Below are 27,914 nucleotides of genomic sequence, written 5' to 3' on the forward strand. Positions count from 1 at the left end.
TTTTTGTTCCACTATGTTCTTATAAAGGGATCATTCATAGAGTTAGCTTTAGTGAGTGGACGGATAAGAAAATAAAATTTCTTTACTCTATGCTTCCCCTACTCTGTCGATCGGATATCTTTGCGCCGCGTTCATTTCACTTTTTTAGTGAATACAGGTTGTTTGGTTGTTTACCACTTTTTGCTATAAGAATTAAAAGTGTATTATGGTCACCCTATCAATGTCCAGTATCGGCAGGGTCGCGTAGCTCCATCTTGGTGATGATTTTAGCGCCCACGCGAACTTCACCTTGTCCACTGTAGCTTTTACTATTATATTTTTATTACTTCTTGTAATTTATTTATACGAAAGAAATAATAGCAATAACTTTGTAATTTCGCGCCAATTGCGTAATGATTAATGGAGAAGAGTACGAACTACCGATCTTGTGTACGTGGGTTCGAATCCTACCATTTGTCATAAACTTCGATGTTGTTCGAAAAAGGTACAAGATAAATTACTTTGACCTCGTTTGCTTTGAATAACTTTTCCGTAGGTCAATTTTACTAAGAAAAAAAGCCTAATTTTCAAAATGTAACATACAAATTAATTCGTCCGTAACGAAAATCAATGACAACAACTGTATGTTTCTGAGATTTAAATCCTTGTTTAAAACATATTGCTCTGTTTTGTCATACAGAAATTTTGGTAAATTAATTAAGAATGGCTTAACTCACGTGTCATCGTCCGGTCATGGCACCGACTAGTTTCGGAACCAATGGTGGGTCCATCTTCGCGGACTTCGCGGTCGTGTTGCGTCTCGCACAAGTTTTTGGTCTCAAAAACCAACCATAACATGTTCATTTATGTTGAATGAACTTGTAACATAATTCAACATATTCATCAATCATTACAAATCGCAGACAAAAAGTTAAACGCATAGACAATAACATAATGAATCATCAATCAAATAATAGATACAGACTAAATAAATGATAGAGACATCGTCTATTTATTTATAACTTTATATTCGGTGCGCATTCTATTTCTAAACGTGATAAGATTTATTGATTGGACACGACTCAACAAACACGCATCTTAATCGTTCCTTACACGTGCGCCAATTACCACGACCAAAAGTGCAGTGGACTTATAGAACGCGTCTTCGTCCGCTCGGAATTAAAAAAAAAACTTAATTAGCAGCTTATGCGTTCTTCCAGGTTATGTTCTAAATCTATGGCCAATTTTAGTGGGATCCATGCAGCCGTTCTTAAGATAACAGCTAACAAACAATCTATCTATCCTTCATCCTTTTTCTTGGTCGTTACAGTCTTGTCAGTCTGACTGTCATCTTGATAGTGATCGGCTTTGCAAGCTAAGTCTTCTCCCTGATTGCTGAAATTTCAAAGTGTACTACTATGAATTAATAGCTAGTTACTTGGAAAGCCTTTAGTACACTGCTATGAAAGCGAAGAGCAACGCTAAAGATAAAAAAACGAGTTTAAATATAACGTACAAAATAGACTTGATTTTGTGGTTTCCTGGCTGAGCAAACATTCCAGCTTCATGTCCGAACTACCAACATTGGATTCCATTCGGTTTCGGTTTACTATCACAACTGTATGCTCTAGGTCTAAACGGTGATCTGTTTCACTGAATACATGACTTAAAAACTCTTAATCGAATATCTACCAATCGATGGGTCCTACTTTTTAGCCGACTTCAAAAAGAAGGAGGTTATCAATTCGACTGATTTTTTTTTTTTTTTTTATGTGTGTTACCGCGAATCTCCGCCCCTGGTGGTCCGATTTTGATAAAAATTATTTTAAACGAAAGGAAGTGCTTGCAGGTGGGTCCCATTTTTTTTTTTAAATAACTAGAAGAATAGTAGAATTTGAATATAGCTTTAAAATTTGTTGCGGAAATTAGGGACATTTTTGCTTTCAGCGCTTACGTAGGCTAAACTATAAGACCTACATCAAAATGATGTATGGCGAATTGTAGCTCTTTAAATGTGCTAAATAAAAGTCCGCGATAGCATATATCCATAGGTGGGCACAGTTAATCAAAAAGTTAACTTCGTTAATCGTTAATTCGTTAAATAAAAATTTAACTTCGTTAATCGTTAAAGCGTTTAATTTAAGAAAATTTAACGCAAGTTAAAGTTAACAGTTAAAGTTAATTTTGGTTTATATTACTAGTATAGGGCGCAAGCGGGAAATGGCCATACGAATAATCTCCGAATCATATGGACTAATTTTGTCGAGACTTTCAATAGAACTTAGGCTATTTTTTTACTGCGCTTACGAAATCTCGGGCGAGCGCTAATCCTATCTATAGTTTAGTTATATAATATACTCAAATAAAATTTTGACGATTGGGGTGATGTACTACTGCCTGTACGATATTAATGACATAGCATGCACTAGTTACACACACTTATATACTTCACTGACAATGATGGACAATTGACCTTTTCAGTCATTTTTTTATCGACCATCCATCTTCACGGAATTAGAGAGCTAACTAAATTTAGACAACACAAGTTTTCTATTAAACAGTGAGACATACTCGTATTATGGTAATATTCAAAAGAATATCAATCTCAAATCTCAAACAAAATGCAGTAAGAAGGGACATAAACGTAAGTATGTTTAATACATCTCAAATATAAAATGTCACCTATTTACTTCGGCCGACACCGACTGCGAAATAACAATAATTTTACAATATAGATATGTTACAAGAAAGAAGAGAACTTTCTTTAGAGTTTAGAGAGTTTTCATGACATTATTTTGTTACTTTTCAGTGCATTTTGTTTGAGATTGTTTTTTATGTTATTGTAAAGGTCACTTGTGCCGACATTTGAGCCGTTTATTTTGAAAGTGACCTAACTCCGTTTTTCATTTTTTTGCCGATTACCATGGTTACATGTACAACTTCATGTTATTTATCAGTGAAACACTTCAGATTATCAGAGAAAAAACGATAAATTTTTTACACATAAGTTTTCCGAATTAATTAAATAACTGATCCGTGTAGTTTGAAAGTGGCCCAACTCCATTTATAGTTACATCAAGTTATTGTTTCATGCATCTTAAAACATATTAAAAAATTAAGAAGTGAAAAACACATCATAGCTTACAAGTGACATGTGCACCGAGCAAAATAGAAACATTAAAGTAGCTTTAATGTGGTTGAAAATTGTCGAAGCTTTGGATAATGAATAATATAGAAATTATAGATCATAAATTTTTAATGATATTAACATTCGTTTTTACCAAATGATAGAGATTTAGCCGTGGTAGAAACGGCATTAAAAAAAAATAATTTACTGTACGTTCCCCAAAATTATTACAAGATTATTAAAAAGTGTCGGAAGGGTAATAATTTTATTCTAAATGAAATGAGACAGGAAGATTTTGTATCGACAAAATTATTAGAAGACGTTATTTTTAAAAGAGTAAAAAATTCTGATGGAGAATCAGTAAACTGGTTAAGAAAGAAATCAAAGAATATGTTGGATGCGTTTTGTCAGAAATGAACCATACAAATTTTTTTATAAGACATCCATGAATGAAAATGAAAATTTTAAAGTTCTGAATTTATTACCACGTCGGGGTAGTCTAGTAAATTGTTTTGTAATTTTATGTTTGTAATTTTCTATGTTCTGTAATTAAAAAATGTTTTGAATCGCATAAATTATGTTTCCGAAGTGTTTTCAACATATTATGCTAAACAAATTCCGTATTATTTTTTTTAATTTGAAACATCTTAAATTATGTTGAATGGACTTGGGCACCTTCAAATTTTATAATGAATCTGGCTGTTAATTTTGAAAGTGGCCCAACTCCATTCTTGATAAGAAAACGCACGTTATTTACTTAATAAATGCAACTATTTTAACAGGAACTTTAAATTTAACATCCTTAGATACGCTTAAGCAGTATGACTCCTTAGTATCTTATACGTATATTTTTAAATTCATTGAAACGCAAAACTTTCAATATCTCGATTTGAAGATAAATGGAGTTAGGCCACTTTCAAAATAAGCGGCTCATTTCATATATTAATTTTAGTATAACACAATTTAACATTATTTCACTAACATAATTATTTTATCTTTTTCCTCATTCTTTCTCGTTTTATCGTATACTTTTTTTTTGTAAACAAACAAATTATCTTCGCTATTGTCTTTGTGCAGCGCACGTGCATCCCCGACCATTAGAAGGGTTGGGGCCATAAATCCATCGAGTTCGTTATCGCATTCTCTGTGCGGGCTGTCCATTTGATCCTTTGTTCATATTTTTAAAATGCAAAATTATTTTTCGTTTACTATGAAGAAGCCCCAAAAAAACAAACGACGGTAATAAACACCTAAATCCCTTTTGTTTTTGAGGAATGTTTATTGCGTGCACATTTCGTCTTTCGTATTTTTAAATTTATTTTTCATTGTTTGTTTCTTATCTACGCAATGACAAAAAAATCCTATTTGTACGCTTTTTCAAATGAACCATAAACGATTTTTTTTTATATTTTTTGCCGTCTTTAAACTTCAATATTAAAATAAACATTTTCGTCGCCAACAAAGTTTAGTTGTAATTTAGTTACGACGTTGAAGAGTTATGCACACTTGATTATTTTGATTGCAATTCAACGCAGTGTTTATCTTTTTTACTAGATTTTTGCGTTTCACGTATAAGACAAAGTGTATAATTATTGTATTTAGAATAAAGTACTTTCGTACCTTATGTTGATTTTATAACTAAATCATGTTCTAAAAAAAAGTGATGTTAAATAAATGAAAACTAGTTTTAATGGGAATAAAATGTAATATAGACTTTTCGAGATATTTGTGTAAATGTGAAATAATTAATAAACTTTGAAGGTGTCTAGCGCCTAAACTTCGCAATATTTGATAGAGCTAAGTTTGGTTAAATCGTCACTATTTTCTAACAAGGATTCTGCGGTACTCTTTTGATCAAGTCTTTCCCGGCCGCTCGGTGTATTGTATAACCTACATACACTCGCACTCGCTCGTTCTCGTTCTCTCTCATTCTCGTTCACCATTCGACTCGCCGACGGTCCCCGAACATAGCCGAACTTACGAATGTAGCCTGATGCATAATTTAAATAAAATGACAACACGTCAATAAGTGTCTATTGTTACAATTAACGGACTAAATTAACGGAAGTGAAATTTAACGGAAGTTAACAAGAGCGTTAACACTTTATGAATTTAACTTAAAAGTTAATCCGTTAAGGAAAATGTTAACTTCGTTAATTAACGATTAACGGATTAACGAGTTAATGCCCAGCTCTGCATATATCTATCTTTTATAGTTTTCTCACAATAACCATTTTTTTCTTTACGAAACATTAATTAAATTCATGCCCTATTTCCGACGCTATTATTCAAGTTCAGTATTAACCCTTATGTAAATAAATATGTTCATTATCAAGAGAATTTAATGTAGATTATATTTGCAATTGAAACTATATCATTCTGTCTAATAGTTTAGGAGATATCGTAAGAATAAAATTACGCGGAAACGAAAAATGCTACATCGCGTTACAATGAATAGCACAAATTTGCTTTCTGGGCTTACGTAGGTCAAACTAAATGACCTACGTTAAAATGATATATGGAGTAATTATAGATCCTTAAATTTGCTAAATAATAGTCTCAGGTGGCATATATCTATCATCTATGGATGTCTCACAAAAGCCATGTTATTGTGAACAAACTTCGATTAAAATGCACACGAAAAACAGCGTCGTAAACTTACGGCGCTATTATATTATATTCGATATGAATCCTTATCCAAATAAATATGTTTGATGGCTAGAGTATTAAATGCAGATTACATTAGCCTTTTAACTATGTAATTCTGATCAATAGTTTGGAAGATATTAAATGATTAAAAACTACGCGCATTCGAAAAATGCTACTGCGGTGCGCGGCTGGACAAAATTAGAGGCAAGCTACGATGTATTAGTTTGTTAATTTTCAATTTGTATACCGATTTTGATAATTAGTTCATTGTTTAAAGGAATAGTGGTTATCTGCTGCATTGTATATTAGTTTTTGAGTACACACATATTAAATAGGAAAGTCCTTTTCTTTATTTGTCTTATTTCTTTCCTCATGCGTATTAAGGAAATTTGTAATTGAACTTCAAATTCACTAAAAATTGTGAAATAAAACAAAAATTTTAAGAAAAAAAATAGCCGACTTCAAAAAAAACAATCTCAAACAAAATGCACTCAAAAGTAACATAAAAAAACAATTTCAAACAAAATGCATTCAAAAGTACCATAAAAAAATGAACTCAAAAGTAACATAAAAAAAGTTTCTTTTTAGTGCATTTTGTTTGAGATTGTTTTTTATGGTACTTTTGAATGCATTTTGTTTGAAATTGTTTTTTATGGTACTTTTGAATGCATTTTGTTTGAAATTGTTTTTTTATGTTACTTTTGAGTGCATTTTGTTTGAGATTGTTTTTTATGGTACTTTTGAATGCATTTTGTTTGAAATTGTTTTTTTATGTTACTTTTGAGTGCATTTTTTATGTTAAAATCTACCTCTTAGTTTAGTTAACATGCACTAAACACATACACATTTACAGGTGTAAATATGTTTTTTTGCTAAAGTAAAAGTGCCGAGGAATCTTTTCCTATGTGGTTGAAACTTTGAGAGCCTCTCCTGTAAAGTTATCAATTTGCATTGGCCCTTAATCGTAGTCGTAATAGTCAACTAAAGCGACTGGTGTGAAAGGGCCCTAATTTATTTGAACAGATGTATTACAATTGGCCGAATGTCAAAGGAAGTCAATGACTTTATAATTATTGTTTAATAATCCATTATATTACAAATATGTTTGATCATTAACTTTTGTATGACATTGGCTATGAAAATTTTAATTGATGTTTAAATCACGACTTGTCTGACCATCGCTTATTAAAAAAAACATTAGAAACAATTGCGAATCAAAAATAATAATTAATGAGGTTCTTTAGTGAAAATATCCTTAATCTTACTACTTACTAATATTATAAATGCGAATGTTTAGATGGATGGATGTTTGTTTGAAAGTATCTCCGGAACGGCTCAACGGATTTTCATGAAATTTGGCATACATGTAGAACATAGTCTGGAATAACACATAGGTTACTTATTACGTTTTTTTTAAACTTATTATTACCATCCCGTTCAAGTTATTTGATAAAGCAGATATAACAATATTCATTGTAAAAGCAGCATTGTAGAAACATTAAAGTCAAAATTCTAACTAATCAACTTTCTCGTCTAAACAGTGTCCATTGTGAGACGAATTACGTCATTAACCGACTATCCGGTAACAAATGTGTCGTTAAACGTCAATTATTTGTCATGAAAGCTCAGACCAGCGTTTGTTTAGGTTAGGTTTTATGATGCGGTCTGCCGCAAACGCGTAGCCTAACAAATAACGTCGTATCTGAAGCTATAGAAATCGACAGATTGTAAAAGTTGAAAATATATTTTTTATGAAAAAATCCCCTCTTTTCAAAGTCCCTAGTCAAGCAATAATAGTTCGAGAAGAAACCTTGAGAAAGCTATTTAAATATTTAATACATAAAATGAATACAAAAATAACTTCAAGGTTATTTAAGGTTACTAATTAATAATTGTAATTAATTATTTCTCATATTATAAATGCCAATGTTTAGATGGATGTTTGTTTGAAGGTATCTCAGGAACGGCTCAAGGGATCTTAATAAAATTTAGCACAGATGTCTAGGAAGAACTCATAGGCTACTTATTGAGTTTTTATAATGCCTTGTAATGGAGTCGCGGGCGACAGTAATGAATAATTCCTGAAATGCAACTGCGTGAAAAGCGACATCTATTTTATCGTAAATATACTATGTACCACCTCAAACAAATTCAAGACTCATGTTTTACATTATACAAACTAGATGGCGCTAGAAAGCAGTTTGCATATTTGTTTCGAAATACAACTTCGAAGAACGACTATAATATTGTGTTTTTTATAAAGGTGCCCTTTTCATGCATTTTTCCTTATTTTACCCGTTATTATTTTATCGACTTAACAGAGGTAATTTTTTATCATTGCAAGTTAAAGTGAATTCAAACGCCCAAATTACGTTAAAAAGCCAGAGGCTGTGCAGAGTAAAATGAAAGTTTGTAATTTTAAGGACCAGTGGGTCCTATAATAAAGATTTCAGTTAACGTAATTGTAAGATTCTCTGAGGTAAAATTTAGACTCTTTTATTTTTAGACTATTGTCAGTCAGTCCCTTTCTATGGTTTATATAACAAAATATAATTTTTATTAACTAGTTCCAACGCTAAATTTAAGTTATTGCGATATTTTAACAAAAGCCTTAACCCTTTCATTAAGCGTTAAACTGTTATCTAAATATGACAGACTGGTGAAGACTTTAGTCCGCGGCTCCTTTGTGAACTTAAGCCGTTGCAGGCGACCCCTTTAACTGCATTGCGCCAAACGTAAACTATTTTAATACAACATGAAAATTATTACTAAAAATATTAGGTCACTTGAATTATTGTTTTGTTCATTGATAATTATATTTTTGTAATTCATTAGGTTCTCATTAATTTATTGTTTTTGATTTCTTACTTAACGGAGCGAAATATCTCGTATGACCATTTAAATGGAACCACTAACGTGTACAACTTGTCTGATTCAGCCGAGTTAGGTGTCATTGATTACGTCCTTCATATATGACATAAAGAAAGAAGAAAGAAAGAAAAATATTTATTGCCACTCAAAAAATACAATCAAAAATAAAAAACACACACAAACAAAGCACAAAGTGTGGCAAAAGAGAGCCAGCTTAGCGAAGCAGGGTCAGACTAAACTGCCCCTGCACTGGTTTTCAGCTGGCACCTTTATAAAAAACTAGCTGTCGCCCGCGACTCCGTCCGCGCGCAGTTAAACAAAAAAAATGAAAAATAGATGTTGGCCGATTCTCAGACCTACTGAATATGCTCACAAAATTTCATGAGAATTGGTCAAGCCGTTTCGGAGCAGTACGGTGACGAAAACTGTGACACGAGAATTTTATATATTAGATAATATTAATAAAGACACAGAAAAGAGATACAATTGCCACTTCACATGCGATCATTTTTACCGAACTTGTAACCTATTGGTAATACATATTTGAAATTCAGTTTAAATAAATTCAATTGGGTTTAGTTTTTACAAGCTTTTATTTAGTTTCACATATCCCGATCCGATGTTTGTCACCAGATCTAGCAAATTAAATTTGATCCACTTCTCGATTACTGATTGAGTTGAAATTTTGCATATCTATCTTATCTATATATATAAAAGAAAGTCGTGTTAGTTACACCATTTATAACTCAAGAACGGCTGAATCGATTTGACTGAAAATTGGTGGGCAGGTAGCTTAGAACCAGGAAACGGACATAGGATAATTTTTTCCCGGTTTTCTATTTTTTATTCCGCACGGACGGAGTCGCGGGTAAACGCTAGTGATGCAACGGAAGTGTCTTACCGGAACCAGAAACGGAAACAGATGTCAAATATAAATTTTAGCAGAAACGGAAACAGAAACGGAAGCGGAAACAGAAGTGTAAATATTTAAAAAAAAACATATTTACAAAATTTTTTTTTTGGTAAGAACAGTTTGTATTCGTTTTTAATTTATTAGGGCATTGGATATCGGTGTCCTTTAGCCTTCAATATATGTATTTTTACTCGTACTGTGCTGCAATAAGTTAAAATACGTTTTTTTTTAATTTATTTTCAGGAAACAAAATTACACTATTTACAAATTAATGTTCGCCAAACCACTCGTGTTGATAAACGACAAATATATTTCTTTATTAATACATTCACTCCTGACCACTCGGATCCGAGTGGGCTGAGCTATTAGTAGCGGCGCCTCCCCCTCGGATCCGAGCGAGGGGCCCCTTCACTTTATAGTAGCCAGTAAGCCGCCGGCCTTTGAAACAAGTCCATGTTGCTTTGTGTGGCCACTCTGGCAATATAGTCAACTAACGAAAAAGAGTACTAGTTTAATTCTTACAATGTTGTAGTGATTAGTACCACGTTCGTACGGAGGCAAACATACAAATATCTTGTATCACATGAAGCTAAGGCTGAACTTTATGTTATGTATGTATATTTTTTAAATATATGTATGTCCTGTATGTGTGTGTACGTGTGTGTGCGTTTATTTTTGTGTGTGTGTATACTTGTGTGTATGTGTGGTTGTGTATGAAATGTTACAAGATCTTGAACCGAGAAAATAAAAGCTGGTTTTGATTAGTATCCTTACATGTTTTACTCAATATTCTGGAATTTGATGAAAAACTTGACTTTGTCAAAATCTTGTAACATATTTGTACACAGAAATGCGATCGTGGAATAAATATCTACATACGAGTATTAGTGAACTAAGCCATCGCCATCCCTAGTGCTCAAAATGATGATCCCTAGCACTCAAATACAAAATACATTATTCATTTATCTATATATTCAAACACTGCCAGATAAACTAAATAAAAATTCACCATAAAAAGTTTTGGCTCCCAGATGTTACCTTTTTTTATTTTGTAAACAATGAATGTGTTAAGTATTGAAAACACCAAATCTAGATTAGAAAAATATATAATTATTAGGCACTTGACTTGCAATCTGCAGGGCCTGGGTTCGAATCCCGCTATGTACCAATGTGTTTTTCGATTTAGATATGTACATTTATCCGACGTTCCTATGGTGAAGGAAAACATAGTGATGCTGCCTGCACATATCTGAGAAAAAATTTAATGATATGTGTGAAGTCACCCCGCTCTGGGCCAGCGTGGTTGACTATGGCCTAGTCACTTCTAATTTGGGGTAGGCTCCAAGCCCCTCAGTGGGGATATATAGTGAGCTGATGATAATAACGATGATGATACATTACATGGTTATCACTTATTCAAAAGTACATTTAATAACTCGTAAGTATGAAATAGTCACATTTTGTCAGTTGTCAAATTTTATATGGACAACAACTAGACAGTTTACTCCAGCAAGAGAAACTGATTGTTTCAAACAGCAGCAGAAAATATTACGCGCTTAAATTCACGAAAAAGTACGTAAACAAACAAATGCGACAAGTGCCGAAAGGCCGCGCACGGACTGCGCGTCTCGCGCCGCGCATTTGGATCTCTCAGCCGTCGTAAAGTTCCGTTTTATCTCCGTTATAAAAGTTGCGGATACAGAAGCAGAAACGGATGTTGAAAAGCATGCGGAACTTCCGCACTTGCGGAAACGGAAACAGATATCCGTTGCATCACTATAAACGCTAGTATGTGTATATAACGACATTGTGCTGATCTGATGATGGTACTGGATGGTGGGTATAGGAACTTGGCAATGAAACAACTCTCACCGAGTTTAGATTATTTTGAATCGTCGTGACGAGTAGTGTGTAATTTTTTAGTACATTTATTTAAGAACATAATAAAATATTGTTTTCAAATAGTTTTTTTTATTTATTGAATACCAGTATCTATCAGAACAATATAAATCAAGGCTTACACGTGTTTAAATATAAAAGATTATCTGCTACAACGGCAGGTCAACGACCCGAATGCACTGCGCCAACTCAAATTATGCAACTTAACTTGTGTAGCTTTGGACGAGGATCAAACTTGCTTTGCCCGTATACATAGGTATGTTCACCCAAGATAGAAATACTTGCTAAGTTATAAAGGTTTTACTCGTAAACTTATGTAATAGTTATATTTTTTATTGCATAAAATGCTGGCTGTAATAAAATAAATAAATAAAAATAAAATAACATTTAATCCTTTGCACCATTACAACGTAATTAAAAACTGTTATCTATTATAATACTATTTTAATTATAATACTATTATAATACTATTATAATACTATTTTTTACTTCTCAATCTATCTCGTTTTAAGAGTACTCCAAGTATTTGTCGTTTAAATTAATTCGTAATCGATATGATTACCGCTTTCGTGCTAATATGTATACACCCTAATTTCGTAAACTCAACCAATATAATAAACCCGAATGTGCTGTTTTGAGACACTGGGTTTATACACATGCCCATGTGCCTGGCCTCAAATCAACGCAAATTTTTGAATTAAATGTTTTAATAATTTTGTCAATTTAAATTTTAATTTTACTAACATAGTTAAAAGTATTACTCTACAAACAATATATGGACTTATAATTGGTCTGAGTTAAATGATTTTTATGTTATTTATTTTTATTTAATATAGAGTGTGTTTATTTATAGAGAATGCCTTAGGTCCTTCGTACACAAGACAACATAAATCTTTGAAACTCGGCGAGTTTAGTCAGAGATCCGTACACAGCGCGCGTCAACTCTCTCTCATCGCTAAAGTTGCTCGCGACCTTTTTGTCAAGATCCTCGTGAGGAAAGTCGCTACAATTTCGAATAGACTTGCGTCGACGATTCAACAATATTATGTTCGGCGATTAAAATTGCCTTGTGTACGAAAAGTCTTATATGACCTGAGACATACTTGTAGAAAATAATATGATTTCTTTTGCTGCTAACGATTTCCCAGGAGATAATTCGAACATGAGCATTAATAACGGACTAAATAGGTTATTATTTATTTACTTAATGTGGCCGCTACTTCGTGCGCGTGAATAATATTTGGGTAGCAATTCCCTATTGTTATTTTACATGCTTGAAAGTAAATTTTTTACAGATTTGGCATTGCTATGAAACATAGTCTGGAAGAACACATAGGTTACTATTTTTTTTTTTAAATCTTACTAATATTATAAATACGAATGTTTAGATGGATGTTTGTTAAAAGGTATCTCCAGAACAGCTCAACGGATCTTGATGAAATTTGAACACATAGGAATAGGGTACTAATTAGGTTTTTTTTTGTCCGCGGAAGGATTCTCGGGCTACAGCTAGTTTAATATTTTTAGCATAATGTGACAATAAGTGGGTGGAGTTTTACGTCGTTTAGTGTCAAGGGTGAACATTCACCTAATGCGAGCGTTAAACGATTGGTTAATTTTAAACTTTTTGACAATCAGAATAAGGTATAAATTGCATTATTTAAATACAAAAATTGTCTAGCTCTAAGCGTTTGCTAATAGTTTTTGTGGTACATTAACCCCGACAAAGTCTGGTTTTTGTACTTATCGTATTAAACGGTGACGTAGTTGTTAGTCTGATTAACTGTGCGTTTCTACTGTCTATAAATTTTGTATTAAAACGTATTAAATCACTCTCATTACAAAAAAACGTGATACAACTATATTTCGGCCTAGAATTTTACAATAAAATTAAGAATTGTTTCTTTTAAAATACTATATTAGAAATCTCACTAATATTATAAATTAAAATATTTGGATGTATGGATGGATGGATGTTTATTAAAAGGTATCTGAACGGCTGTATGGATCTCGATGAATTTTCGCATAGATGTAGAACATAGCCTTGAATAACATATAGACTACTTATTCACTTTTTTTTTAATTCCCCGCGGACAGAGTCGCGTTGTTAATAATTATACAAAAGAACATATCAGCTTCAATAATTCAAGCCGACAATAAAGCCTTCAACGCGTTAGCTAGCCAGTCTTATCGTGTCCATTATTGACTTTTCATATTGTTTTTATAGCAACTAGATTCTCAAGCTACGATAATTTTAAAAGGTGAACATTTTTTTTTTCTATAAACATTAACTTAAATAGAAATCGGTAGCACGTTTCCAGGAAATAGAAACGGGATGCTCTGCATGTTCTCTCCTAGCTTAGATGGAAATAGTAGTTGATAGATGTGTATATTTTCTAGATTATATCTAGGTTCTTATTTTTTTACTACAAACACCACGAGTTTAACTGTCGGTAAACTTTAAGTATCTTTTTACATTTTGATTTAATAAAGGTTCTCTTTAATAAATACTAACCACGATAATAAAAACGAAAATGTAACCTCAATAAAAAGCAACCTTCGAAACGGCGCCTTAAATATTGTTTCCTGCAATCACGAAATAGTCCCAAATGAAGCGATATAATCGATGTAATAACAATTTGCAAACGAGTAATCGTAATCAAATGTCAATTTTCGCGCCGAAACGTCAAACGTCAGTCGGCCATTTTGCGACAAGCTTATTGGCGCGTTTTCGAGGGAGGTTTACTGTATAGACGATGAAATATATAGTCGTCTCTTTCACACAACGTTACATAATACGGAAATGGGTGAGTAGTCTAAGGCGACGAGTCGAGTTCCGCATGCGGACGGACTTCGAAGGGTTGCTATTGATTTTTCACGGAGTTTGCGGCAGTCGCCCGTCAGGCCGGTACCCAGCGCGAAAAAACACATCTGTACCGCGCTCCGCGACTACAAACCCCATTTGATATACAAAATTCATATAAAAATTCGCAAATTCGAATTTAAAAATCGATTCGGTTCATAAATAGTTCGTTTTTGTGCGACTTTTGTGCTGGGAACAACATTTCGTAAGTGTTTGAACATTTTAAACATCACTATCTCTTTTTATTTGCAGACTCCATTTTAATCTGTATTAGGTGACATCCGAGGTCTTTGACTGTGTCCTTAATGGTTGTATTTCGTTAATTTTTATCGTATTAACGTAATTGGATTACAAAATGTGCTACATTTCGGTGATTTAATTACTATCAGCTGATTGCTTGAAACGTCAGATGCCTTTGCTATTTCACATCGTTGATTTTATTCCAAATAACTATAAAAAATACTAATTAAGATATGGCTAATACTGATATCTTGATATCTAGTCTTCCGGTTTGACAGTTTAAGTGCACATACGTATTAAAGAGTGCTCCGAGCAAATTATTATCAAACAGTTGTAATATTTTATAAAACTACATCAAGTGCAAGGGACTCATAAAATAAGGACATAAAGTACCTACTCGAATAAATATGAAGACCGTGCGCTGCGTAAACTTTCACTAAAATAAGTGCAAATGTTATAGTGCTATTCTAACCTGCAAACAATAATTGACTTGGACAGTGCAACATTTGAAGATGACACATTGAGTTCCGGTCCGTTCCGTTCGACACAGTTTATGTAACAAATATTGCCATTTAAAAAAAAAACTTCTACTAAATTATACCAACTTATATTAAAAATAAGAAAACAAAATCGATTACATATATTAATGATGGAGGAACAAATGCAATTACTATTTTTCAAAATGAAACAAGAAATGGACAAACAAACAGAAACCCTAAAATGTTCAATTACAAAAACAATATTAGATGAAATTCATATTAAATTGGAACCTCTAATAGAAGAAAATAAAAATTTAAAAACTGAAGTCAAACAATTAAAAGAAAAAATAAAACATTTGGAATTAAAGAAAAAAGAAAATAATTTGATATTCTACGGTTTTGAAGAAAATTCTGAAAACAATAATATAATCGAAATGATATCAAATACTTTAACTAACTCTGGCATCGAAATTAATAAAGTTGACTTAAATAAAGCTTTTAGAATTGGCAAATCAAAAGGTGTAACGCGCCCGATTCTAGTCAACCTGGTGAACGCATGGAAGAAAGACGAAATATTAAGGAAGAAAAAATATTTACCAAAAAACATATATGTCAACGAAGATTTCAGTAAAGAAACTTTGGAAAAAAGGCGGGAGCTCGCGGTACAACTAAAGGAGGAAAGAAAAAAGGGACGCATAGCATATATAAAATACGATAAACTAATTGTAAAAGATGATACGGGTTTATCACGCGACAAAAGGAAGAGAGAAGACTCCGTCTCACCAAGTACATCGAAAATTACTGAAAACACCAAACCAAAAGTTAACAAAATAAACGCTTTTGAAAGAATATATAGAAATAGATCAAACTCAATTCCAACCACAAATAAAGAATAGCAATTAACAGGAAGAGAAAACCGGAAGAACAGAACAAAACAACAAAAAACTTTGAACAAGACAAACCTTTTAACCTCAACTCCCCCAAGCCGGCTGGTCCCCGTGGGGGCTAATGACCAATCCCTTCCAGCTACTATGGAAATAATAAATGAAAAAACGACATCAATCTCAATAGAAACTGAGAAACTGTATATCGCCACTGTAAACTGCCTTACATTAAGAACACCAGAGAGACTCACCGAATTAGAACTAGCACTTTCAAAAATAAATTGGGATATAGTAGGTTTGAGCGAAGTACGAAGGTTAGGTGAAAGCATTGAAGATAGAAACGATTATATTTTCTATTATAAAGGAGAAACAAAAGGCTCTTATGGCGTGGGTTTTTTAGTTAAGAAAAAATTAAAGAAAAATATCATAGAATTCAAAGGCGTATCAGAGAGAATAGCTGTACTTAATATTAACTTACCAGGGTACAAAGACAGATGGTCGCTAATTCAAATATATGCTCCCACTGAACAACAAGAAGAACGCAAAAAAGACATTTTCTATGAAAAACTAACGGCGGTTCTACAAGATACGCACAAAAACGTTTTGCTTATGGGTGATTTTAACGGTAGAATAGGCTCTCGACAAACCGGAGAAGAAAACGTGATAGGAAAGTTCGGGTATGGTAGAAGAAGTAAAAACGGTGAAAGAATGGTTAAAATGGCATGTGAAAACAATATCGCATTTATGAACAGCTTTTTCCAAAAACACCAAAAGAAAAAGTGGACCTGGTTATCCCCAGACGGCTTACATAGAAACGAAATAGACTATATAGCTACAAACAACAAAAAAGTCATCCATAATATAGAAGTTCTGAGCCAGTTTAACTTTAATACCAACCATCGAATGGTGAGAGCAACAATAAAATGCAAAGACCCTAAAAAAAGTAGAATTTTTTTTAATACAGAAGCTTTGTTCAAAAGTAAACAGTATTTAGAACCTAAACCTAAGAACGAAACGGAAGAATACTACAACAAAGAAATAACCGAAATATATGGTCCGATATTCAATAAATGCTCAAAACGCAACACGAGCTGTACTGAAAGTGAAACTAAAATACTAATCGAAAAAAGAAGACAACTTCTGAAAATCGGAAAAGATAAACAAAATTTAAAAGCCATAGCAGAATTAAGTAAACAGATAAGTAACAGCATAAAGAAGGACAGAATATGTAAGAGAGCAAACGTATTAAACTATCACATAACTAAAACAGGAGGAATCAAAAAGGCTGTGAAAGAACTGAAGGAAAAGAAGAACTGGATACCAAATATAAAAAATAGAGCGGGGAAAGAATTGACAGCAAGAAAATCCATAATAGAGACAGCAACCGAATTTTACAAAAAATTGTATACTATGGAGAAAAAGTCCACAACTATTAATGTAAACCTGACCGATGACAGTACGGAAGAAACGCCAGAATTTCTTGAATCCGAAATTTTAAGAGCAATTAACAGTCAAAAGAAAGACGGGACGCCCGGACCAGATCAAGTGACAAATGAAATGATTAGAACTTCGATTATAGACCCTGAAAACCTAAAGAAACTGATAAAAATATTTAACCTTGTTTTAAGAACAGAGTGTATACCATCTCAATGGACAAAGAGCACAATTATATTACTTCACAAAAAAGGAGATAAGAACTTAATTGAAAACTATAGACCTATTAGTCTTATGTCGAACATTTACAAAATTTTCTCAAAATTGATACTTAATAGAATAACAACACTAATGGACGAACAACAACCGATAGAACAAGCTGGTTTTAGAGCAGGATTTTCAACCACTGATCATATGCATGTCGTAAAACAGCTAATAGAAAAATGCCAAGAATACAACAAATCTCTATATATTGCCTTTGTGGACTATAACAAAGCCTTTGATTCCATTGACCATAATTCACTTTGGAAAGCCCTGTTAGAGCAAGGAGTACAAAAAAAATACATAAGAATTATCAAAAATATATATTCCGATTGCACAGCACAAATAAAACTAGATTCAACTGGTGAACCGTTCCCAATATCTAGAGGTGTCAGACAAGGTGATCCGTTGTCTCCAAAACTTTTCTCTGCACTACTAGAAAGTATATTCCGCGATCTCGAATGGGACAACTTTGGTATAAATATAAACGGCAGACAACTTAACCACCTTAGATTCGCTGATGATTTGGTCCTCATAAGTGACAACTCTAACACTCTCCAACATATGTTACAACAGTTAGCAGACTCAAGCAGATTAGTTGGGCTTACGATGAATAAGTCAAAAACAAAGATAATGACAAATAGGGAAGAAAATGTTATAAAAATAGATAACGAGGACATAGAATACGTTACAGAGTATATTTACCTAGGGCAATTAATATCATTCAAAGACCAAACAGATTTAGAAATCGACAGTAGGATTGCTTGTGCGTGGAAAAGATATTGGTCCCTTAAGGAGATATTTAAAAGTAGCCACTTTCCTATATCTGCTAAAAGAAAGGTGTTTAACTCATGTATCTTGCCATGTCTCACATATGGATCCCAGACTTGGGCGTTGACGCAGAAACATGCTCATAAACTCAGAACCTGCCAAAGAGCTTTTGAAAGAAGTATGTTAGGTGCGAAGCTGAGAGACCGTAGAAAAGCAGAAGATATAAGAAATATAACTAAGGTGGAAGATTTGCTAAGAAAAATAAGACAGCTAAAATGGCGTTGGACGGGACATATGACCAGAGACAGCAAAATAAAATGGACAAAAATAATAACGGAATGGCAACCACGGGACGGCAAACGAAAAAGGGGCAGGCAATTCAAAAGGTGGTCAGACGATATAAAAAATATTGGAGGGACACTTTGGACAAGAAAAGCGCAAAACAGAAATGAATGGAAACAGCTGGAAGAGGCCTATGTGTCACAAGACACGCCGACAACTGATCTTAGATAAAAATAAACAAATCAATGTACATATATAACATTAACTGAAATAGAAAGTAAGATGTGCTAAATTTAATATTTAAAAAAAAAATGTAAATGTAAATGCTTCAGTTTCGGCAATAAAGGCTTAATAATAATAATAATAATACTGATATCTAATATTCCGTTGACGGCACCAACCAGCTTCGGACTCGTCTAGGGTCCATCTTCAGAGTTAGCATTTAATTGGATTTCAGAGCGGGCGCGTCGCGTCTCTTTTTTTAATTTTTGCTGTTGACTGCTTGTTTATAATAATGTCTGACGAAAGTTTAAACAATTAAATTTAAATGCTGTCTGCCTTTTTAATAATATAAATGGAAATTACTCACCAATTTATCCAATGTTAGATTTTGCTTGACCACTCTATTCGACCGGTATATCGTGTGATAAACATTCATTTTTTCGCTATTTCTTTTTCAACAAAAATTTCCAACCAGCAACTGAATTATACTCTTAAAGTACAACCACAGATAATAAATATTTCAAATCAATTTTATAATATAATAAAATTAAAAAATGAAATAATTTCTACGAGATAATTTAAATGTAAGCAATGAACATGGATCCTGAGACAGTTCGTCAAGACTACTGGAGAGAAATCGTGCTGGGTATGACGTCACAAATCGTTACCGACACCATGATATCAGTGATGACGTCACTCGTCCTTCCACCCCCCATGTCCTTAGCTTATTGCTTCGACAATTATGTGAGAGATTAACTTCAACCATTTTACTAAGACATTAAGCATATAAATGAACATATTAAACGATTTTTTTATTCAACCATGAATTTATATTAGATGTAAAATTATCATTTTTATTATTTTTTATTAATGGGGTAGACAGAGATGTCTCTCTGGTCCTCTGACATTCACACAATTACATAGAGGTTTGTTTCGGGAGATCTTAATACCGCCCTTCTTTAGTTATAACAAAGAAGTCTTGAAGCAGTTACCTATTTAAACGATTTCAATACCTACATATAATATACAGGTAATTTTGAACATATAAAATAATATTTACCACTGTTATACTATTATAGTAAGTTAGCTGTCGCACGCGACTCTGTCCGCGCAGAATTAAAAGAAAGACGTTCTTCTAGATTACGTTCTATGTTCTGAAAATACCTTCTAACAAACATCCATATATCAAAACATTTGCATCTATCTATCTATATAAAAGAAAGTCGTGTTAGTTACACTATTTATAACTCAAGAACGGCTGAATCGATTTGACTGAAAATTGGTGGGCAAGTAGCTTAGAACCAGGAAACGGACATAGGACAATTTTTACCCCGTTTTCTATTTTTTATTCCGCGCGGACGGAGTCGCGGGTAAAAGCTAGTTTATAATATAAGTAAGATAACAAAGAGATAATACAAGATATTTACTGAGCAAAACTACTTAAGCATTGTTTAATATAAGAGCAAGATTAAAGAAATTGTAGCTACAAAAAGATCTGATAATATTCACTGTAAAATTACAAGACCACGCCTTAGTTTATTACAATTTTAGTTTGAGATTTCGATGTTATTATATGAAAAAAAATATTCCAAGAAGTGAATACAAGAAGCTTTATTAATTACTAAATATAAATGCGAATGTTTAGATGGATGTTTGATTGAAGGTATCTACGGAACAGTAAAGTCTATTACCAAAACTCCATCCGATATAAGTGCTTTGTTATTATTTTTATTTCAATAATCATGATTTCTGGTTATGTCTAATATATAATCTAGAATCTGTAATTAAACGTAACTGAAACACTAATTTTTTTATGGTTAGGCACAAAAACTTTAGATTCACCTCGAAACAAATTTCAAACTATTTTAAAACTATTGTTTTCTGTTCTGTAATTAAAATTTACAACACAAATCGTCAATTTCTGAGACCAAAATCCATGTATAAAACAGATAACAATATGTTTCATACTTCTTAACATATTTTGGCTTCAGTAACCAACGATTAGTTGCAATTGTTAATCTTCCAACCCTTTTGTTTATCTTTTGTATACGATTTATAATGTTCAGTATACAATGCGGGTCAACTTTCATAATCTATTCGAGTTCAGTTTACTTTAGCCGCAATGCACGTGTTACGTAAAGTATTGAACAATATACTGCGGTTAACTAATAAAAGTAGGTTAGGTCTGTTTCAAGACACCTTTTCTTGTAGACTGTACATTGAAAAATAACGGTCCGCACGCAATCGTTAACATCAAAGCTTTATAAATAAACAATGATTTTGTTGTATCTTGGCGAAATTTGGTCTGGAATTAATTTAATTCCGTGCGGAAAACGTTGAAGTAAAAGCTTATCACTAACCAGTATTATAAAGGAAAAAATTCAATAGTTTGAACATTATAAAAATAAATATTTATTTTATTTTCGCTCATCGAAATTAATGGACGATAAAATTTTGCGTCGCATCCGCTCTTCAAATTGAGTATTAAAATTTTAATTAACGTTCTGTACGCGACTGTCAACGTATAGGAAATTAAATCGGACAATCGCGTAAAAAAAGTCCATTTGATTATTACATTAAACATTCATATTTGCAAATTGAAAAGTGATGGAGCATTGATATTAACTGCAAACCATTGTTGAAAACTTTTTGACAACATAATATTGTCAGCTCTTTTTTAACTGTATGAAAAATCTGAGATAGGAATGTTCGGTTTTTTGTATTGATGTTTAAATACTAGAAATAATAATAAATCATTTTTATAACTATTCATTGAAGTCTTACTAATATTATGATTTTTTTATGGATGTTTGTTAGCAGTTTATTCCAGAACGGCTGGATAGCACTGGATGAAATTTGGCACAAAAATTGAGATTACTGTCTGGAATAACACGGCAACAATGTAAGTTTTTTTTTAATACCGCGTGAACGAAGCCGCTGGCAAAAGTGAGTTGAGTATAAATGCAAAACCGTGACAGATGTATGGATGTTTTATTGCAACGTAATTCCACAAAGGTTGAACTGATCTGTATGAATGACACAAAGAATGATACAGTCTAGAATAGCAAATAGGCTACTAAATCTTTTTTTAAATTTACACAGATGAAGTCGCGATCGAAAGATAGTATGTCAAAAAATGCACGAAATCTGAAAAAAGCGTTGTTTTCAAGCGACGAAAGTCACGTATTGTCGAGTCAACGTGTTCTCTCTTAAGTCTCTTTAGAGGTCTTTTATTCTGCTCACGAATAGTTTGAGCTAGCTTCAGTATCATTGAAGATATATACAACAGAGTGAAGTGTAATAAAGTTTTTCAGGAAGTTTTCAAGAAGTTTTTCCAGATTTTGTGCATTATTTTTCGTCGAATTCACTAGAAGTCATAATTATTATAAACTTAAGTAAACAATGTTACCTTTATAAGGCTGTAATCATAGACTTATAAAGAAACAGACATGTCCATATAATTAATTTAAAGACTGAAATGTTTCAAAATAAATGTATAGACAATAAATGACATTGTCAGGTAGTGAATTTGTAGTAATTTCTTATTTCCATTGAATTCTATCATACTGAAGGCTTTCATTTAATTAAAAAAAAAATATATATATATATATATATATATATATCTATATATATAAAAGAAAGTTGTGTTAGTTACACCATTTATAACTCAAGAACGGCTGAATCGATTTGACTGAAAATTGGTAGGCAGGTAGCTTAGAACCAGGAAACGGACATAGGATAATTTTTACACCGTTTTCTATTTTTTTATTCCGCGCGGACGGAGTCGCGGGTAAAAGCTAGTATATATATATATATAAGTGAGCTAATTTATTATGCCACATCCTGCCATCCTCACGACACAAACTTAGCCTAGTGTGAGGGTTATAGGAAATAGAAATTTTAGAAATAAGTAAACTTTGTTAATCTATATCGCCAAGTCTAAAATGTAAATTCTTTTTAAAAAAAATCTTTCATTTTCATTACATTTTGATGAAGTGTCAAATGTGACCTATTAAAACCCACTAATAGGTTAGTTTTTCCTTGCATTAGTTGTCAAACTTCATACTTTTTAATTAAAACTTACAAGAACTCAACGTAGTCCATAGAATAAATTTTAATTGGTTCGACTGCAAGTTGTCGACGGGAAGTTGTTGAAAGCCCCACAAAAACGAAAACGTAAAAGCATTAAAAAGAACAGTGTTTATAGCACGAAAGAGGTTGCACCAAAAAGTTTGTATAACTGTTTCATTCACAGATTAACGTAAAGTTCACTAATCTGTAAAAGTTATCAATAATATCGTACAATATCTAGTTTTTCCAAAAGAATATATCAAACAATTTCAACTTCTGAGTACAAAACGTGAGTAAAAAAAACTTACGATATACTTAAGAACTCTCAAGTGAAGGCTGTCTATCAAATCCAGGCCTTTATCCTCAACTCCGCAACATGTTTACAGCAAAGTCGACAAAAAATACATGTCTAAGACACTAATGGGTTCGTAACCTCTCTCGGATGTCTTATAAAGCGATATTTTTAGTATCATAATAGCTTAGTGAGCACGTATTTAAACCGTCTCTTTTCCACAACAACGCACATTCCTAAGGGTGTGTTAAAACCGGTGTAAAAAGTATATCGAGTATACTTCATTCTTATAAATACTATATTTTGTATGTAAAGAAAGGTTTTTGACAAAACGCCTATGAAAAATTATTTGCAATTTTTTAGTTAAAATACATTGCTGTTTGTCAAACGAAAATTCATGTGAAAAGTGTTAAAATCTGATGATAATATTGTAGGAAATGCCCTAAAATTTTAAAATCCTATCTTCCTATATCCTTTTTATTTATGATTTATTATTTGCTGTAATCTTACTTCTCACTAACGAAGCGAATGTTTAGATGGATGGATGGATGTTTGTTTGAAGGTATCTCCAGAATGGTCCTATGGATCTCGATGAAATTTAGCATTGAGGTAGAGCATTGTTTCGAAGAACACATAGTCTACTCATTAAGTTTTTTTTTTAAGACAGTTCGTACGTAAAACTAGACACAAAAAAACATAGTTAAATATCTGACAAAGGTACTTGTATATATAAATCTAAAAAGGGAGTTAATCCACCCGATCGTGTAGTCTCCAATCAAACAGATTGGCACGGAACATTAATCAGTAGTAATTAAATCGGAAAGGGACAGTCGTAATGAACAGTGTCATTTAATTACCACCATTTCGGCCCTGTTACTAATCTGTCAGTATTTATAAGATACTAGCTGTCGCCCGCGACTCTGTCTACGCGGCATTTATTTTAAAAAAAACTTAATTAGTACCCTATGTGTTCTTCCAGACTATGTTCTACATTTGTGCTAAATTACATCGAAATCCGTTGAATCTTTTTGGAGATACATTGTAACATACATCCATCCATCCATTGAAACATTTTCATTTATAATATTAACTAGCTGTAGCCCACGATTCTGTCCGCGCGACATTTAAAAAAACTTAAAAAGTACATTATGTGTTCTTCTAGACTATGTTCTACATCTATACCAAATTTCATTGTACTCCGTTAACCCGTTCCGGAGATACCTTCTAACAAACATCCATCTAAACATTTGCATTTATATTAGTAAGATTAAAAACATTGTCAAAGTAAATTATTATTAGTTCTTATTTCTTTCATAGTAATATATGACAAATTTGAGTGCATAAATCATAGACAGAAGCTCATAAATAAAAAGAGGGATAAAAAGTATATTAATTTTTAGTAACAAAGTGATTCTATAATTTTAAGTTAATAAGAATTCTTCAGCAGTTAAGTCTTTGCTTAAAAGTTGCTTCGGATTATTTTAAAACATTGATTTAATTTTGTCATGAACAAAAACAAACAAAATACACTTTATTATCTGAACTAACATAATTGTTTCATTCCAGAATTAACGCTTGCACTTTATGTAATTTAAATTAAAATTTTATGTAAACACATTCCCCATTAGCATTTTAATTAAATTAACAAGATCTTTTTTAACGCGCTTCGGCAACTAATTAACTTGTTTAAATAAATGCCTAAACTCTTATGTTTTTTTTTATTTCGAAAGAAAAGAAACTGTGGAAAAAATAATATTTTAATGGGTCTGACATAAACGATTGTATCCAACAATTTTAAAATGTACAATGTTTTTTGTTTATTTTTTTAATACTTGTTGAAAACGGTTATGTTTCGTATATTCCTTTTGCATACAATGAATGATAGTATTATTCTTCAAACGTTACAAACAAAGACGATTACTTACGTAAGAACATAGACACATCAGTTTAGTACATAATTTTATCAAAATTAACGTAACACGATACGTTGTTAAGTTCCTACAACAGAAGCCGTATGAAGTCCACAATAATGATCAATCGAGGCTGAAGAGTATTATTACCACATTTCATTATGATTTTAATTCAAGAATTACATTAATATAGCCTAAAAATATAGCATAATATGGCCATGTCGAGGTACTTCAGCATACCATAAGTTACAGGTGACTTCAACCACTCTGGCTCAATACTGGTTGACTTTCGCCTTTGGATATTTTCCTTTGCCCGATTAAAAAAAAAAACATTTCAAACAATCACTTGACATATAAAATACATAGTAAAGTGTTCAAAAAAACTACATACTGTCAAATAATTTGTTTCTGTTACTACCGTGAGTTTGCACTAACGAAAAACATGTACAAAAATATTTTATTCCTACGTTTTTGAAGAGAATATAAATAAGTAAGAAATATATTTTCATGTGAGCCAATAAAAATTTCACATAACCTAGATGAAAATGTATCACTACGTATTATACATCTATCCAACCTCTTCAATCAATCAATTTCCCAAGGGTCAACGACCTCGTTATTTGAATCTCTTCTAATCAAAGCCCTTGTTTATATTTCATCAAAAGCACGTAATCACAAAGTACAATTTTCCAATAAGCGTTTATTTACACAGATGTAATAAAATTTGACATAGAAATTGATTAGTATCTTATATATAATAACTAGCTGTCGCCCGCGACTCCGTCCGCGTGCAGTTAAATAAAAAAAAAACTAAATGCCCCACCAGGTTATGAAAAATAGATGTTGGCCGATTCTCAGACTTACTGAATATGTTCACAAAATTTCATGAGAATCGGTCAAGCCGTTTCGGAGGAGTACGGGAATGAAAACTGTGACACGAGAATTTTATATATTAGATTAAGATTAAAATTAACCAACCTTATCTACACTAATATAACGAGAAGTGTTATTTTTATTTCTGCATGTTTGTACCAAATAAACAAATGAATTGCGAAAAATGTTTTTTCGTTATTAGCTAAACAAATATATTGTGTGTTTCACGCACGAAGTTTGAAATTTCGAATATTCTTTTTAATGTTACACACAGACTTTCCAATTTAATTAATATGTATAGATAATGTAATATTGATAACCCCTTTCATTTTTTATATCATAAACGAACAAGCTGTCACCTGAATACGACTGAAAAACAAAGCGATCGCTGCTCATAGGCATCCGTAATTGAAGATGCGTTGCCTACCTTTAATCGACAGAGGAAGGGACGCAGAAAGAGGATAAATCCCCCTACTAAGCGTCTCCTCCTCCACCAAATAGACTTCCCCTTCCCATCCTTTCCTTGTAAAAGAAGGGTGGGAAGGAAACGTCGACTAAATGAGCCTTCTGCATGCCATGATTTGTTAATGTATTTGTTGTATAAATAACAAATTGATACATTTTGTGTTCCAAACGAAGTCCCAACCCAAAATTGGGAAATCCGGTTTCAAAATACGCTATTAATGTTACTATTATTTTTTTCTTAAAACTATTGTGTTTTTAAATTATCTGTTGCGATTTAGTTGCAATTTATAGCAGTTGTATTGTTTTCCATGAAAAATACATGAATCCAAAGAATCGCAGTTTGCGTTGGCTTCCCGCCAAATTGCAATTACATAGGAATTGTTGCTTGTTCTTTCTTATACACTTTAGACGTTCAGAAAAATTTTAAACTTTCTGTTTTTAATATTAATAAATTCTATTAACAAAGTAAAAAATTCTACATACAACAGCATATCTAGTTAACTGTGAGACATTAAAAGAGGAATCTATATCTATATATATAAAAGAAAGTCGTGTTAGTTACACTATTTATAACTCAAGAACGGTCGAACTGATTTAGCTGAAAATTGATGGGGAGGTAGCTTAGAACCAGGAAAAGGACATAGTATAATTTTTACCCCGTTTTCTATTTTTTATTCCGCGCAGACGGAGTCGCGGGTAAAAGCTAGTCTATATATATAAAAGAAAGTTGTGTTAGTTACACCATTTATAACTCAAGAACGGCTGAATCGATTTGACTGAAAATTGGTGGGCAGATAGCTTAGAACCAGGAATAGGACATAGGAACTTTTTTTTATCTTGTGTGCACTTTTTTTATTCCGCGCGGACGGAGTCGCGGGTAAAGCTAGTTTATAATATAAAAGATTTGTATATTTGTATGTAACGAATAAACTAGAAAAATACTGAACCGATTTCAAAAGGTCTTTTGCCATTAGAAAGCTACATTATAACTAAGTAATATAGGCTATGTTTATTACTAGATTTCAGCGTAGACCTCGGGTAATATATATTTTATAATATTAGATTGCGTTTTATAAACCAATTTCAATTAAGTACATCGTTGTTAAACAAACTTACTTCGTAGGTTTAATTTACATAAGTGCTTTTATTTGATTCCATTCTCAAAATGAACAAGATGGAAGATAAACAGTACTTTCTCATTCGAAAGTTTCATCCCACAGACAACGTCATCTCTGTTATTATCCAAATCTATGACTCTGTGTGGTGCAAAAGCTTCTCGTCCTCCAGATCGATCTTCTCACATCCAAATTCGTTCTTAGAATTTCAAAACACCTATTACCTATTATTTTGTAATCATATAAAAATTACGTAATTCACAAAAATTTGTTTTTAATCACGATAATCTGTTTTATTTATATTATACAGGTAT

General features: G+C 32.4%; 1 protein-coding gene across 4 annotated transcripts in view; it reads left to right on the forward strand.

Moving 5' to 3' along the window:
- The first annotated feature begins 14,322 nt into the window (after positions 1-14,322).
- Positions 14,323-27,914, forward strand: part of LOC106713588 — a 54,414-nt gene continuing 40,822 nt past the window's right edge. For all 4 annotated transcript variants that reach the window (XR_006756474.1, XR_006756476.1, XR_006756475.1 and 1 more), the window contains exon 1: positions 14,323-14,506. The gene's annotated coding sequence lies outside the window, so the exon portion shown is untranslated. The remainder of the gene's footprint in view (positions 14,507-27,914) is intronic.

The sequence above is a fragment of the Papilio machaon genome, chromosome 23 (genome assembly GCF_912999745.1).
Source record: "Papilio machaon chromosome 23, ilPapMach1.1, whole genome shotgun sequence".
NCBI lineage: Eukaryota > Metazoa > Arthropoda > Insecta > Lepidoptera > Papilionidae > Papilio > Papilio machaon.